This window comes from Canis aureus, chromosome 5 (genome assembly GCF_053574225.1).
Source record: "Canis aureus isolate CA01 chromosome 5, VMU_Caureus_v.1.0, whole genome shotgun sequence".
NCBI classification, from domain to species: Eukaryota; Metazoa; Chordata; class Mammalia; order Carnivora; family Canidae; genus Canis; species Canis aureus.
The window spans coordinates 48,535,212-48,551,167 of record NC_135615.1 but is presented as its reverse complement, the minus strand read 5'-3'; the positions used below and the strand labels follow the sequence as shown (position 1 = coordinate 48,551,167).

Below are 15,956 nucleotides of genomic sequence, written 5' to 3'. Positions count from 1 at the left end.
CATCGGAGAATTGCAAATCAAAAGCACAATGAGATATCACCTCACACCAGTGAGAATGGCTAGAATAAAAAAAAAAGACAAGAAATAACAAGTGTTGGTGAGGATATGGGGAAAAGGGGGAACCTTTGTGCTCTGTTCGTGGGGATACAAATTGGTGTAGCCACTATGGAGATTCTTTTTTTTTTTTTTTAAGGATTTTATTTATTTATGAGAGGCACAGAGAGAGAGAGACAGAGACACAGGCAGAGGGAGAAACAGGCTCCCCACAAGGAGCCCAATGTGGGACTCAATCCCGGCCCTGGGATCACGCCCTGAGCTGAAGGCAGACGCTCAACCGCTGAGCCACCAGGTGTCCCCACTATGGAGATTCTTAAAAATATTAGAAATATAAATACCATATAATCCAGTAATTCCACTTTTGGGTATTTCTCTGAAGAAAACAAAAACACTAATGTGCATGAAGAGACCTACATCTCTATGCTTATTACTGTATTATTTACAACAGCCAATATATGGAAATAATCAAGTGTCTATCAATAGATATACACAATGGAATACATGTCAAAAAGAATGAGATCTTGTCATTTGCAACAGCGTAGATTGACCTAGAGAGTATTATGGTCAGTCAGAAAGACAAATACCATTTGATTTCACTTATATGTGTAAATCTCAAACAATAATAGCAAACAAAACCTTTCTTAAATACAGAGAACAAACTGGTAGTTGCCAGGGGCAAGAGGGTGGGGGGCTGAGTAAAATAAATAAAGGGAATCAAGAAGTACAAACTTCGGATCCCTGGGTGGCGCAGCGGTTTAGCGCCTGCCTTTGGCCCAGGGCGCGATCCTGGAGACCCGGGATCGAATCCCACGTCGGGCTCCCGGTGCATGGAGCCTGCTTCTCCCTCTGCCTGTGTCTCTGCCTCTCTCTCTCTCTCTCTCTCTCTCTCTCTCGCTGTGTGCCTATCATAAATAAATAAAAAAAATTAAAAAAAAAAAAAAAAAAAAAGAAGTACAAACTTCCAGTTATAAAATAAATAAGTCACAGAGATGAAAAGTACAGCATAGGGAATATAATCAATAATATTGTAATAATGTATGGTGACAGATGGTGACTATACTTATTGTGGTGAACATTGGGTAATGCATAGAATTCTTGAATCAATATGTTGTATACCTGAAACTAATACCACATGGTATATTAATTATATTTCAATAAATAATTATTTGTATAAATATTTTATGTCGATCATTTACAATTATTTTTAATGATCTATCTGCTGACAACTCAATTAGTTCTTGTTCAGTTTAATTAAAAGCAAAGAGTTGGAGTGTAACTGAGCTGTAATAATAAATATTTCCCACCAATGAATCATTCATTTTCTCAACTTATACAATATTTCAAGTTAGTTCTTTATCTAATTTCTTACACACCAGGGCCATGCACATAATAAGATTCATAATAGATAAGATGCATAATTAAAGACATTTTTTTCCATAAAGAAGAGAAGAGCAAATGTGAAAGGGGACTCCTGGGCCTCAGATAGTCTTAAACACATTAGTTTTGGGAAAGAGTGTATCTGCAAAGTGACTCCCTTGACCACGTATCTCATAGAAAGCCTGCATATGTTCTTTTAAAAAAAAATTTTTTTTAAGATTTATTTATGCATTTTAGAGAGAGAGAGAGAGAAATAGAGAGAGATGGGGAGGGGCAATAATGGTGTGGGTTTTTTCTTTTTTTTAAAGATTTGTTTATGTAAGAGAGAGAAAGAAAGGACACGCGCTCGGGGAGGGACTGAGGAAAAGGGAGAATCTTAAGCAGACTCTGTGATGAGCACAGAACCAGATGTGGTGCTTGATCTCATGACCCTGAGATCACGACCTGAGCCAAAACTAAGAGGTGGACACTTGACCAATTGTACCACCCAGGTGCCCTGCATATGTTCATTTTTAAATATTGTGGTAAAATATATGTAATATAAAATTTACCATCTTGACCACTTTTAAGTGTATAATCAGTGGCATTAAATATATTTACACCGCGGTACAACCATCTCTGCTTATTCATATCCGGAACTTGTTCACCTTCCTAAACTCTAACTTCGCACCTGTTCAACAACTCCCCATTCCTGCCCCCCTCCAGCCCCTGGAAGCTGCCCATTTCTTTCTATGGGTGTTATTACTCTAGCTACCTTGTGTAAGTGGAATCCTGCAATACTCGCCCTTTTGTGAAGATCTGGGTAGGTCACTTGGCGTAATGTCAGCAAGGTTTATCCAGGATGTAGCCTGTGTTTGAATTTCACTGCTTTTTAAGGCAAAATCACATTCCATTATACTGAAACACCACATTTTGTTTATCCATTCATCTGTCAATGGACGTTTAGGTGGCTTCTACTTTCTGGAAATCGTGAATTAACGCTGCTGTGAACGCTGATGTAGAAATCTCTGAGTCCCTGCTTTTCTCAAATTTGAGAATTTTTCTCAAATTCTTTTGAGAGTATACCTAGGCGTGGTACTGCTGGCTTACATGGTGATTCTGTGTTCATGCATCTGTTGTGAAAACATTGGCACGGGGAGGATGGGAATAGAAACGGACCCAGAAAATGCAGCATAGTTTCAGGGAAGCAGTAGGGCCCAGTTAGGATGGGCAATCCTAAATTTAAAGTGAAACCAGCTGGCATGTTTGTGTTATTTCACTTGAGTCACGGTCAGTCCCACAGGTGCAACATTCCCACTACCCTAGAGGGAGGGAACGTTGGCTAGAACTGTGATTTTGGCTAGGCAGGCCAGCATGCAATGAAAGTGCAAGGGAGTTGAAGATCTGCACGTAACTCTTAGTGATTATAGTTATTGGCCATGAAATATATGCTGGGTAAGGACTTCAAGCCAGTCTTATAATCTTTTCCATGACAACCTGGGAAGTCCTTTGTTAGGTTAATTTCTAGGTTCTTTTATAAAAGAAAATCTTTTAAAGTTTGTTTTCCAACTGTTTGTTGCTCGAGTACACAAATAAAATTTTGGTTTTAATATATTAATCATAGTATCAAACCAGCCTAAAAAATTATCTTATTACATACATAGGTTCCTTGGGGTTCTCTACAAAGCAGTCATACCCTCCATAAATATTATCAGTCATGTTTTCTGCTTTCCAATCTTTAGGCTTTTCTTTCTTTTTCATATCTTGGTGTGTTGACTAGCAACTGCAGTATAATGTTAAATACAGAAGTGGTCATAGATGAGTACTATTATCTTTCGACTGATTTTAAATGGAATGCTTCTAACATTTCGTTAATAAAGATGTTTACTCTAGGTTTTTGTGAAGTATCTTTTTAACAAGTAAAGGGATTTCCTAAGAGTTGGCTAAGAGTTTTAATCACGATTAAATGTCAAAGTTTTTCAAATGCCTTTTCTGCATCTGTTGAGATGATCAGAAGGTTTTTCTTTAATAATCAGTTAATAGGTTATATTTATGTATTCTTTTTATATTAAATGAATCGACCATTCCTTGGATTCCCAATTTGGTGGTGATGTAATTTATTTTTCCTGTGGCTAGAGTCTTGGAATATTCATGACCTAAGGAGCTAGGGCTAATTTACCCATTTTGCAGACAATAAATGGAAACTCAGAGAATACATAATGTGCATTAGACTTATACTCAGGAGATCGGAGAATAATAATTCAAACCCAGGTCTGTTTGATTCTAAGCTAATGCTCCTTGAGGGCAGAGACCAGGTGTTTCTTCCGTCTCACATGCCCAGGCTAGTGCTACACTCATAGTACCCACTTGAGAATTTGTGCTGAATGACTATTGAACAGAAGCTTCAGGACCTTATAGACCCTTTAAAACATTCCTTAGCTGGGAAAAAAATAATGCTTTCCATCAAATTAGTTCACCTTAGGTATTGGTCATGAAATTATGTGAAATGTAAAGGAAAAGATCCATATAAAAGTGGGCCTAAAAGATAATCCTAGTAGTTCTTCATCATTAAAGTGTCTTAAATACTTTATCACATGGAAATTTATTTAAAAATGACCGACAGGGGATGGAAAATAATGAAATCAAGATAAAGTTTCTTAACATGTAGAGTCTCCCCTGGTCAAGATTTCTACCAGTGTGTGCCTACTCGGGACCAAAGAGAAATGGAAACCATCAACATTTAAGTCTTTGTTAGAGCTTCTTCATTCCTTCAGTACAAAAAAGGGGTATTTCCCAGGCAGAAATGTTATGGGGAGATGAGGAACGAGCCTCTCTAGTTAGAAAAGGAAGAGTAGCATGTAAAGCCTGTGTGAGAGGAGTGACAGCCAGAAAAACCAGGTCACAAAGGCTCTGAAAGGGGATCCCCATCCAACCTGCAAGATCCTGGGATGGGCTTCACAAGGCATACACAAGGCAGGAGACTGTCTACATAAAACTTTTGCCAAAATAGAATGAAGGAGTCAACAGTTGTAGCCAAAGTAATATTTCACAGCTTGTCGAAAAACAGGCAGCGAAAACTACACTGTGACCTCTTTTGGGAAAAGCAAAAATAAAGTTGTATTTCAACCTTAATTTTCCACCTTGTGGGCAAAAATAAAAGGGAGGGGATCCCTGGGTGGCGTAGCGGTTTAGCGCCTGCCTTTGGCCCAGGGCGCGATCCTGGGGACCCGGGATCGAATCCCACATCGGGCTCCCGGTGCATGGAGCCTGCTTCTCCCTCTGCCTATGTCTCTGCCTCTCTCTCTCTCTCTGTCATGAATAAATAAATAAAATCTTTAAAAAAAAAAAAAAGAAAGGAGAGGAGAGGAGGAAATAACATAATCATAAATAAAAAATAAAATTAAATAAAAAAAACAAGCAAAAAAATAAAAGGGAAATTACTTCTGAGAAATACTGCACGTATTATAGAATAATGAGCTGTCTTAGGCAAGAAGCAAAGCAACCAATGCGCTTCTCTCTAGAAAAAAATAATGCAGTAATTTTCTTGAAAGGAAACATTAAAAAATGCTTTATCAAAAAGGAGATAGAATAAGATACACCACGGGCCATCTAAGAATGCTCCATTTACCTATATTAAAAAGACAGTGTGACACTTAGGAATAAACTGGAAGTTTAGTTTTGGAGGCTGATCTGATTCACATGTGGCTCCTTCACTGCCTCATGGCCTTCTCAATTTGATGTCATTTCACATCAGTTTCCTTCCTCCCTCCCACTCTCCTTTTTGTGTTTTGGATATTGATGCATTGAACAAAACGACAAATTTTTCTGTAAAACCAGCTATGAAGATGGTTCCAAGCACTACTAGCTTGTAAGACTGGCTTCTAATTGCATAGCTATGGCCCCTCTACATCTATGTCTTGGAAGAATTTTAAGATGGCTCCCAAGATTCCTGTCCCCTGGTGTATATGTCCTGTATATGTCCCCTCACCACTTGAGTGTGAGAGGAACCTGTAAATATAAATGGGATATCAGTCCTATAATTATATTATGTTGTATGGCAAGGAGATCTGTAGATATAATGGAGACCTTAATTAGTTGACTTTGAGTTAATTCAAAAGAGAGATTGTCCTACGGTGGGCCTGACCTAACCAGTGGAGCCCTTAAAAGAGACCAGAGAGAAATGAAGTCGGAGAGATTTCTCCTGCTGACCCAAAGAAGCAAACAACTGTGCTGCAATCTGCTTGTAGGAGATGCTGGGTAGCAAAGAATCTGAGTGTGACTCCTAGGAATTGAGAGTTGTCCTGGATCAATGGCAGGCAAGAAACTAGGGACTTTACTTCAATAACCAGAAGGAACTGAATTTACCCAACAACCAGTGAGACCATAAGAGGAAACTATGCTTCAGACACCACTGAGCCCCTGTGGCCACTTTGATTTCAGCCTAATGAGACCCTGAGTATAACACCCAGCTAACCCATACCCAGACTTCCGATGCATGGGAACTATGGGTAATAAATATAGATTGTTTTAAGCCACTAAGTTTGCGGTAATTTTTCACACGGCAATATAAAATTAATAAATCTACCCTCGAACCTTAAAGTTTGATGACAGTATCCTTCATCTGAGGCTTTGAGGTATGGTAAGGATTTATTAGGTCATGTGGGAAGAAAAGTTAATGAGCTCCTCCATAATCTGGAGAAAGGTAGCTCTATTGGTTTCTTTTAAAAAGATTTATTTATTTACTGTTGGGGGCCAGGCAGTAGGGCAGAGAAGAGGGAGAAAGAGAATTCCTGCTGGGCACAGAGCCTGACATGGGACTCAATCCCACAATCCTGAGATCATGACCTAAACTTTAATCAAGAGTTGGTCACTTAAAAAAAAAGAGTTGGTCACTTAACTGACTGAACCACCCAGGTGCCCTGCTCTATTGTTTTAATTGAGAGCATGTGATAGTTATTCATGCTGGTCACCAAGTGTTTCCAGCTCTCCTTTACTCCAGAACCATGGTAGCTCTGTACTGTCAGTCCTCTCTAGTGCAATCCTTGTTGGATGGACTAGGAGCATCATATTGGTCCATGTGTATCACTTCTGGGCCAGGTCACTTGATTCCTGCAGGACTTTCCAGAGTGCTCTTTCCCACTGCTCCAGGGCACAGCAATGCTCCTAACAGCCTGGGTCCTAAAGTGAGGTTATGTGGGGCAGAGCTTATTGTGCTGACCAATATTTTTACCTCTAGAGTTATTTTAAGACACTACAACTTTACAGCTGTGTTACTGCAGTGTATTTTAGCCTATCTACTAGCTAAATATGGGAGCTACTGCACCATGCACCCAAAAGGAACAGCCAGACACACACACATGAAAAGATGAGAGAGAGAAGGACACACACTTCTTAAAATGTTTATATACCAGTACTTCCACTGGTCATTGTGAAACAAACAAACAAATGAACCAAAACAGAACACCTTAAGTTATGTTAAAGATAAAACTCAGTTTTTTTTTGCCAGAAAAAAATGGGTTTATTTGGGAAGAGCAGAGAATTGCCATTTGGAACTTCTAAGCCATGTCAAAAACACAGGCAACTCAAGAGAACAAAGGAGAGGAACACTCTTATAGAGGAAAGGGAGGAGCTGGAAGGAGGTCTTAGAAACAAAAAGTCCATTGGAGTAAACTAGGAGTTTGAAGTGTGGTGGCTTTTCACTGGCTGAGACATGGCAATCACTCATTGGCTGGGCTGTTGCTGGGCAAGGAGAAAACCTTTCTCTGCAGGCTAGTAAAAAGTAGTATTCCCTTGGTTTTGGAAGGTGCTGCTCTTCCTGTTGTTTCTGCATTTGATAAGGAGTGGTAGGGCATGCGAGCTCCCCCTTCTGGCCTCCTGACTCCATTTTAATGAGGTTTCCCTTTCATAATGCAAAGAAAAAACATGGGAACACCAATCATTACTCATCTATATTGATTCTCACTGAGGATCACAGGCTCTGTTAACATCTGAGAAGACCAGAAACAATGGAGGGGCTGGCTCTTCACTCCAGGAAGAAAAGTTGGGGGAGCTCTTCTTGGACAACTCTTCTTAGGACAAATGTCATCATCAGTCTTTGGGATCTCCATGTTCTCTTAATTTTGACAACTTAGGGGGCAGAGCCTTTAGATGTTGCTGTGCAAGACTGTCAAAATAATTTAGAAGGAGTGTGTCTATCTAGCAGAAACAAACAACACAAACACAAGTCTGATGAAAAAAAATGTGCCATCATAAGAGAAAAAAAGAGATGACCAATAACATTCTTTTTAAAAGGATAAGTAACAGCATCAGATTTATAGGAAGGTGTGTATTAAATAATCAGTCTGATCAATTTTAAGGTCTTTATGAAAACAGTTTGGATGGTTCCTGTGACAAATACTAAACCTAAATCTTAAAGATAGAGATTCTGGTAAAATGTTCTTTGGGAAATTAGAAATTCCATTCTAGCAGATTTGGATTTTGAAGATAAAAATACCACTGGCTCTGTGAGTAGTGGGATACTTAAAGGAGGAATGAATAAATTAAGCTAATCCTATGTATATCTTTGTTAGAGTGACATCAATAATGTATAGCCAAGGAAATGGATTGAGGAGTGAAAGAGATCTCCTGACCTCAACATCCAGTGCCTCTTGGCCAGTGATTATAGAAGTGACTAGATTATACTTCTCAGAGAGTAAAATTTCATCAAAAACACACACCACCAATAACTACAGCTGGACACTATTACTTGTAGAACATTTTTCAATTTGAATATATTAGCTGTGTCTACATAGTAAGAGAAAATGGAATTCTGAGGCAATAACTTGGTAATTTGGGCCATAAGCTTATATTTACAATGAAAACATAAAGTAACTATGAAAAAACAGGTTGCTCAATTGAATCACCTAAGGTAATTGCTTCAATTCCCTATCTGACCTTTTTTCATATACCCGTAGTCACAGCTTTGGGGGGAGATATGGATATTGTGGGTACCTGATTGTTCGACTTACATGCCATGGGACACAGTCCTAGTGATAGTCCAAAAGCTATTCTAGCTGCAAAATACTTGCTGCTAGTCATATGCTCTTCTCACTCCAAAGCTAGCTGATATTACCAGCATATGGCTTCCATAGGCAAGCTGGTTGCTATATTTTTCGGGTTCTATCTATATTTCCCTGGACCTGTGCAATGAAGTCATCTGGATGAGGAGAACAAAATGCAGCATTCTTTAAAGAAATGTCATTCTGCTCTCACACATTCTCTTCTCACAACGGTTTAGGGTACATTTAAATATAAATCAATGCATCAGACTTAACCAATGAAAGATTTTATTGCCAAAGTGATGTGAAAATAGGCATGTGATGACCTTTCGTTTTCCACCCGAAATTGTAAAAAGTTAACACAAAAGAGGTAGTAGTTTGGGTCCTTCAAAAGGATCACTTCCTTCTAGAACCAGAATCCTCCCCTGGTTTTTCAGCTTTTCTTCTAAATAGAAATGCTGACGCTTTATTAGTTAATCAATAAGACATGATACAGAGTATGGTTATCATAAAATAATCATACCCTGGAGCATTTTGAGGCATGAGCCACTTGCCTCTAATCAGATTGGGTTGAGATTACCTCTGGATAACCACACTCTTGGGAACTGTCTCATTTCTATTATAAGTACATTTTATAATAGGGAGAAATGTACATTTCTGTGGGGGGAAAATGAAGTTGGCAGCTTCTACCTAGCAATCATTTCAGTTGAGCCGAGAAACATTCCTCTTTTTTGAACTAAGTCAAACTATGCTTCGTCTATTCAAGTAATGTCAGAGAAAAGAGGCAGCTCACATGCAGTGTGGGTAATGCAATACAATGGAAACTGTATTTTACTTTGGCATTGCAAGCTTCAAATTATATGCAAACATTAAAAAGGGCATTTGAAACTTGGCATGCATGTTTATAAATGGTACGTTTTGAATCTGGAGTGGGTTTAGGTGTCTAGGTTACAATAACAGATGATCTCCAATGTAAAAATGGAACAAAGCCTTTCTTTAACTTCCTACAGAGAAAGATGTTCATTTCTGCTTCAATTATAATCCCAGGCACACTGGAGATTCCGTTAAGAGCAATTTCCCTCTATTTCTCCTTATCCCGACCAGCCAAAAATTTTAATCAAATTACATATATTGTAAAGTTAAAGACAGAAAAACCCAGTGAGCCATGAAATACACTTTACAACAGTGTGTATAGCACTTACCCTATTGGTTTAGAATGATGGAAAAATCCATTTAAAATGTTGAACACAGTGGGCTGCAGAGATGATTATAAACTCTTAGAGCTGTAGGTTTTAATCCCATCTTTTTATGAATAGTATTTATATCCAAGAATTTTTAACATGGAACAAATGATAAAGAAAAAAAAGATGAAAACACTTAGGTGAATGAAAGTAAATCTTTGTAACTAATAATAACAATGAGATACAAGAAAGTCCAACAATATTATTGCCATATTGATACAATCAAATGACACTTGATGGTCTTTGTTAACTATACATGCCTCATGGTAAAAACAAAATTATTTCAGGTTGATCTTTTGAATGAAAGGAGAGAGAATGGAACACAATCCTGAGATGCCACAAAGAGAAATTGTCTCATTTATGGATTTCTTACACTGGAATTAAATTTAGCTTTTATATGGCAACACAGTATTTGATTAATGAGACACCTCTTCAACGCTGGTTATTTCGAGAGCCTCAGAATATCTGTCTTGGGTCCAAAAACTGCTTAATGCTTCCTATTATTTCATTTCCTCAGAATTCTACTTGATTTCTGCAAAACAGCTAGGGCAACGGAGCTCCTGACTTGAAAGAAATGAGGCCTGGCCAAAAGAAACCAAGGGATTTTTACTCATCATTAAAAATTCAACTCACAGAACTAGAAGGAAGAGTCTATTTCTAATTATTCAGAGAGCAGAAAGGCTCCCTACTCAGATTTCCCCACCTTGGTAGATTACGCATATTTTCTACTAAAAGTTTCATTTGTCTTGCCCAGGAGAGCCCCCAAGCAACCTAAATGCAAACTACAGTGTTACCTCACACCCCAGAATGAAAGTCAACAGAGGGCTGATTAGGCAGAGCTTAGGCTAAACAGGCCCTGGGGGGGAGCTCATTCTCTTGCAGAAGCAGGGACTTCTGTCCTGGCCCAGCCCAGCCCTTCCTTGCCTGATGGGGGAGTTCTCAGAGGCCGGGACCCCACACTCCTCTTTCCCAGCCTCTGGTATTGATTCCCTGCAGCCTGGACTCTGCCACCACCACAGCACCACACCACTTTTCTCTAAGGTCACTGCACACAGTCAAATGAATGGCTTTGCCAGGGTTCCCCTCCAGGTCTGTGAAATTCAACTCTATTAATCCCCCAGCTCTTGAAATTCCTTCCTGCTTATGTGAGAGTTCATTATGAGTTCCTCTCTTCTATTTTGCTGATCTTTCTCTACTTCTCTAGGTCCATTTCCTTCCCTAAATAGTAAACATGTTCCCAAAACCAACAGTGACTTTATCCCTTTCTTTTCCTTCTGGATAATAAACCTTCTCTCCTAGTACCAACTATGTCCAACCCATAAGTCCAAATGACCTTTCACCCATTACTAGCTTCTTGTCTCCCACTAATACTCAAACGTGACAAGGACTGAGCTGCCTTACTGTGGCCTGCAGAATTCTAGAGTGGCTCCCTGATTCCTATCCCTTGGTATCCACACCTTTGGGGCACTTCTCCCATTCAGTGTGGGTAAGCCTGTGATTTGCTTCTGGCCCACAGAATCTGGCAAAGATGAAGAAATTGAGTGGATATAATTAAGGTCCCCAATCAGTTGACTTTGGGTTAACCAAAAGAGAAGTCATTCTAGGTGGGCCTGACCTATTAGGTGAGACCCTTAAAACAGGGTGCATCCCTTCCATGAAAGAGAAAATCGAAGAAAGACACTCTTCTGTTGACCTTGAAAAAAGAAATGACCATGTTGTGAACTACTTAGGAGAAAGACAGTCTCTAGGAGCTGTCTTCAAGGTCCTAGCATCACAAGGAATTGAATTAACCAAGAATTTGAATGAGGTTGTAAGAGGATCCAAGCTCCAGATGAGAACATCAGTTTTATTTTTATTATTTTTTTTAAAAACTGTTTTTTAAAAAGATTTTATTTATTTATTCATGAGAGACACACACAGAGAGAGAGAGGAAGAGACACAGGCAGAAGGAGAAGCAGGCAGAGGGAGAAGCAGGCTCCATGCAAGGAGCCAACGTGGGACTCGATCCTGGGTCCCCAGGATCACACCCTGGGCTGTAGGCAGTGCTAAACCGCTGCACCACCGGGGCTGCCTGAGAACATCAGTTTTAGCTGACTCTTTCATTGCAGCCTGTGGGACCCTAAGCAGAGGACTTCGTTAAACTGTGCCCAGACTTCTCACCCAATAGGTGTATTGGGCATATTTTAATCTAATAGGTAATTTGTTCTGCAGCAACAGAATACTCATATACTTACCCTTCTAACTTCTTTCTTAATGCCCTCTCAGGCTCAAAGTTACCTGTCACTCACTCTTCTCTTCCATCAGATACCAAGATTTGTCATTTATTCTTGACCAAAATCTACTGAATTAAACTACATCCCTCTATTTTATTCAATCTCCTCATTTATTCAGCAAATATTTGCTGGACATCGTGTCTATCTCTGGATATATAATGATGAACAGCACAGGAATGGTTCCTGCCCCTATGCAAAGTAATGTTTAGTGGATAAAATGAACACTGAACATATAATTGCAAGATGCTTTGAGCCTTCTGTGGGGGACTCTAACCTAGTTTGTTTGGGGGAGGAAGCAGGGAAGGGCTTACTACCTCAAGTCTGATTATTCTGTCAGCCTTTTAGTCTGTCTCTCTCCTTCTCACTCTTCCAGGCAGTACACACAGTGTTACTGGGTTCACCTTTCTCAAAGGTTCTGTAAACCAAATGCCCTCTGTTTGAGGACTTTCAATGGCTCCTTATAAATAGAATAAGCAAAATATTAAGGTTGTTAATTATCCCTTATCTAACAAGAACCCAGAGAGGTTTAAAGACTTGGCTGAAGCCACAGAAGTGGTAGAAACAGGACTAAATTCCCTGAGAGCTAGCTCTGAATCAAATTTTCTTTTTATACTGTTATTACTCCTTTTATATTTTAAAAATCATCTTGTTCTAAGTATGGAGCTTACAATGCTATAATCAGGTATAGTCCCTAAAGGCAAAGCACATTACCCATTTGTGGTCTCCATGCTTGAAGCTAATCTAAGATCAATATTTGGTTAGTAGGGCTGGCCTCACAAGCCTGCGACTAGACATTTTACATTTACATCTTGATTACAATGACTTGGAGACCCCCACCTGTGAAAGAGGAACACAGCTGCGGTAATGAAGCTCCACCCAGCTCCCTTTTACAGGCCATGCACCCACTACTCTAGTTTGGATTTTAATAAGGCACAGCTTACTTTTTCTCCAAAGAATTACCCTCAGGAGCCTCTTCATTTGGAAGGCTAGTCCAAGCCTCCTCAGCCAATGACTGGCTCGTACAAAATTACAGAAGACCAACTCCTCTTGCCTCAGGGGCCAGTTGTGAGATACAATCTACCCTCCAGAGCTTTTGTGTCAGGTCTGATTGAAGCTAACCTCCCTCTAAGACCTCACTTTCGGGTAGCTGTCTTCCCCTACTCTATCTTGCTTCTCTCATGCCCTTCTCTTGAGAACTGTTCTCAAAGAAATCACTTGAATAAGAATTTCCACCTCAGGCTCTGACTTTTAGGGCACTAATTCCCAAACAATAAGTGGACTCAAAGCATCCTTCATTTGTTTCCATCAGCCACCACAGGAAGACTCTTGTGTCTACTACCTATTCTAGCTTGGCAGTCTTATGTGGGTCCACCACCTTCTCTTCTTCCATTCAGATGTCCTCATTACTGCTCAGGAATCTAGTTGAATGAACCCCACTGAGGTCTTTGCAGAAGGCTCACACTCTGAGAACAAGGATGTCCAGGCCAAGGATGCTGCTTTTCGATGTTCCTCTAGTTGCCAGGCCTCAACATGCTACAGCTGACCTGATTTCCATACTAGTTAGCAGAATAGCCCCCACCTTCACTTTCTGCACACTGGGACATGTAAGCCCCACAGCAGTTCAGCTGGTGCCAGGAGGTCTACTTTCTGACCTTTACTTCTCTAATCCTGAGGGACCAAACCCATGCTATGGGCAGGTATCATCATCACTTCACAATCATCTTGAGCCTCTGCCCCAACACATCCCTCGTGCCAGAGCTGAAAAACAAAACCCTATCATGGGCATGAGTATGTGGGAAAGGAACTGTCTACACCAGTATCTTCAGTATCTTCTGGCACCAGTTAAAAAACTTAATTTTAAATTTGATTTTTATTTTAAGCCTGTATCAAGGAAACTTCCTTCCTGAAGCCATTTTGGATAGAGAACTTCCACGAAGGAGAACAGATACAACCTGTTTTTTTTGTTTGTTTTTTTTAGATACAACCTGTTTTAAAGAAATTTTTCCATCATACAAGTTACTAAAATGTGCTTAAATACACACAGAAGAAACTTTCAAAGTGTAATTCTTCTAGCTCTTACAAACTTTGTTTAGTTTTAAATAAGGAAATTCTAGAATGAGATCCCAGGTGTCTTCCACTTCACTTTCATAGACATTTAATATTTATGATGATATTTTCTCTAATATTTTATTACCTTTTCAAGCATACAGGAAAATTGAGAGAATTTTACAGTAAATGTATCTATATCCATCATCTAGGTTTTACCATTAACTTTTTTCTATACTTACTTCACAATGTATATAATCATCTATTTTTTCTAATCATCAATCTTATGACAGCATTTAAATAATAATTTTTTCTAAGACATTTTATACTTTGATTTATACAATAAAGTCTAAGTGAAAATAAATTCTACTGAATATTATCTCTTCAATAAAAATATGTGAAGTGTAACCTGTTATAGTCTTAAGAGGTGATACTTGACAGAGTGGCCTACTAAAGAAATCTTAAATTATCTTAAAAAGCTGGTAGTTCTGAATGAAAATTGTTGTATTTATTTTTAAAATTATTTATTTTTAAGCATACCCCCAACATGGTCCTGAACTCACAAACCCAAGATCAAGAGCATCATGCTCTACCGACTGAGCCAGCCAGGCAGCCAAGGGAGGGAAATTGTTTTAAAGCCACTGGTATATCAGTCATGATATAAATCACATGGAAAGTTGAGCAGATTGCCAGGTAAAAGTTTAAAGTAATAATTTTCTAAAGCCCTGGTCTGTTAAGCCATCAATGTGGGAAGCTGTTTATATTTAATCAGTAGGTAAATGTGTCCATTCATTAACACTTGTGTATGAAGTCAGAAACTGAACTTCACTTACAATATTAATGCACTAATGGAAAATGTACTTTAACACAATGATTTACAAAGATCTCAACACTTCTCTAACATTTCCATTTATATGATCTAATCACCCCAAAAGTGTTAAAGTAGGAACAAGATATTCCATTCTGTGATGTCATTTTTGATAGGGCTCCAAGAGAAGAGACACAGAAGTATGGTTTAAAAGAAAGCAGACATGCATTTTGTTTGACTCTTGTAAAAATAAAATTTGATCATGTTGATACACCCAAGGTAGTTTTATCATTTCCAATAGAATAACTATATAGTTGATTCAAAGAGAGATTTGGCTGACTTATTTTCTGCTTAAAATTACCAGTTTCTTGAGAATGCTATAGGAGGATGGAGTGGTAGTAGAAACCAAATCCCTACATTAAAATGCAAGCCAGTCGACAGCAAAACTCAAAAGCAATGGACTACATTTACAACCAAACTTGGTGACAAAGTACCATCTCTATAAAACCCAAAATATGTGAGTGGGGACAAATCACTAATAACTGTAAGATCTGTTTGTATCTGCATCTGTGCAAGGGGAAGCACAGATAAGCTATAGGGTATCTGCCAGATATAAGAAAAGATATCAAAATTGCCTCTAGGAATTCACTGAAAGCACAGCAGGCCAACTACAAGATAGCAGCTAGAAGTGGTGGGATTTTATCTATATCCACAGTGTATGAATGCCAAGTGCACAATAGCCTCTGAAGGGGTTAGAGTCTATGAACTTTTGAAAATGACCAGCCAGAGTTCCCTTCCAGGCTAGAGCCCCACACTGTAGCAAAATGGCCGTTAATAGAATCAAACTTGAGAAGAATGTAGATGACAGAGACCATGGAAAGAGATAGTCCAGATACAAGTAGGAGAGAGAAACAAAACCAGGAAGTTTAAGAACACAAGCCCTCATATTTTGTTAATACTTTATGAAAGCTACATGAACCAAGCCTCCTAAGTTCAGGAAAACTAATTTCACATAAAAATAAGCAATATATATATATAAAAAAAAAAGCAATATGAAAGTACTGAAGTCAAAGCCCACACTAAGTTATTATTTTTAAGAAGAGACTAAGAGCAGAATAACATCCCTATAGTCAATGAG

General features: G+C 38.9%; 1 long non-coding RNA gene across 3 annotated transcripts in view; it reads right to left on the bottom strand.

Moving 5' to 3' along the window:
* The window catches only part of LOC144314140 (uncharacterized), an 87,846-nt gene that overhangs the window by 28,757 nt on the left and 43,133 nt on the right, over positions 1–15,956 (bottom strand). The window contains exon 3 of one of the 3 annotated variants that reach the window (XR_013379836.1): positions 9,653–9,752. The exons of the other annotated variants lie outside the window; for them this stretch is intronic. This is a non-coding gene — a long non-coding RNA (uncharacterized LOC144314140). The remainder of the gene's footprint in view (positions 1–9,652; positions 9,753–15,956) is intronic. 3 annotated transcript variants of the gene reach the window in all.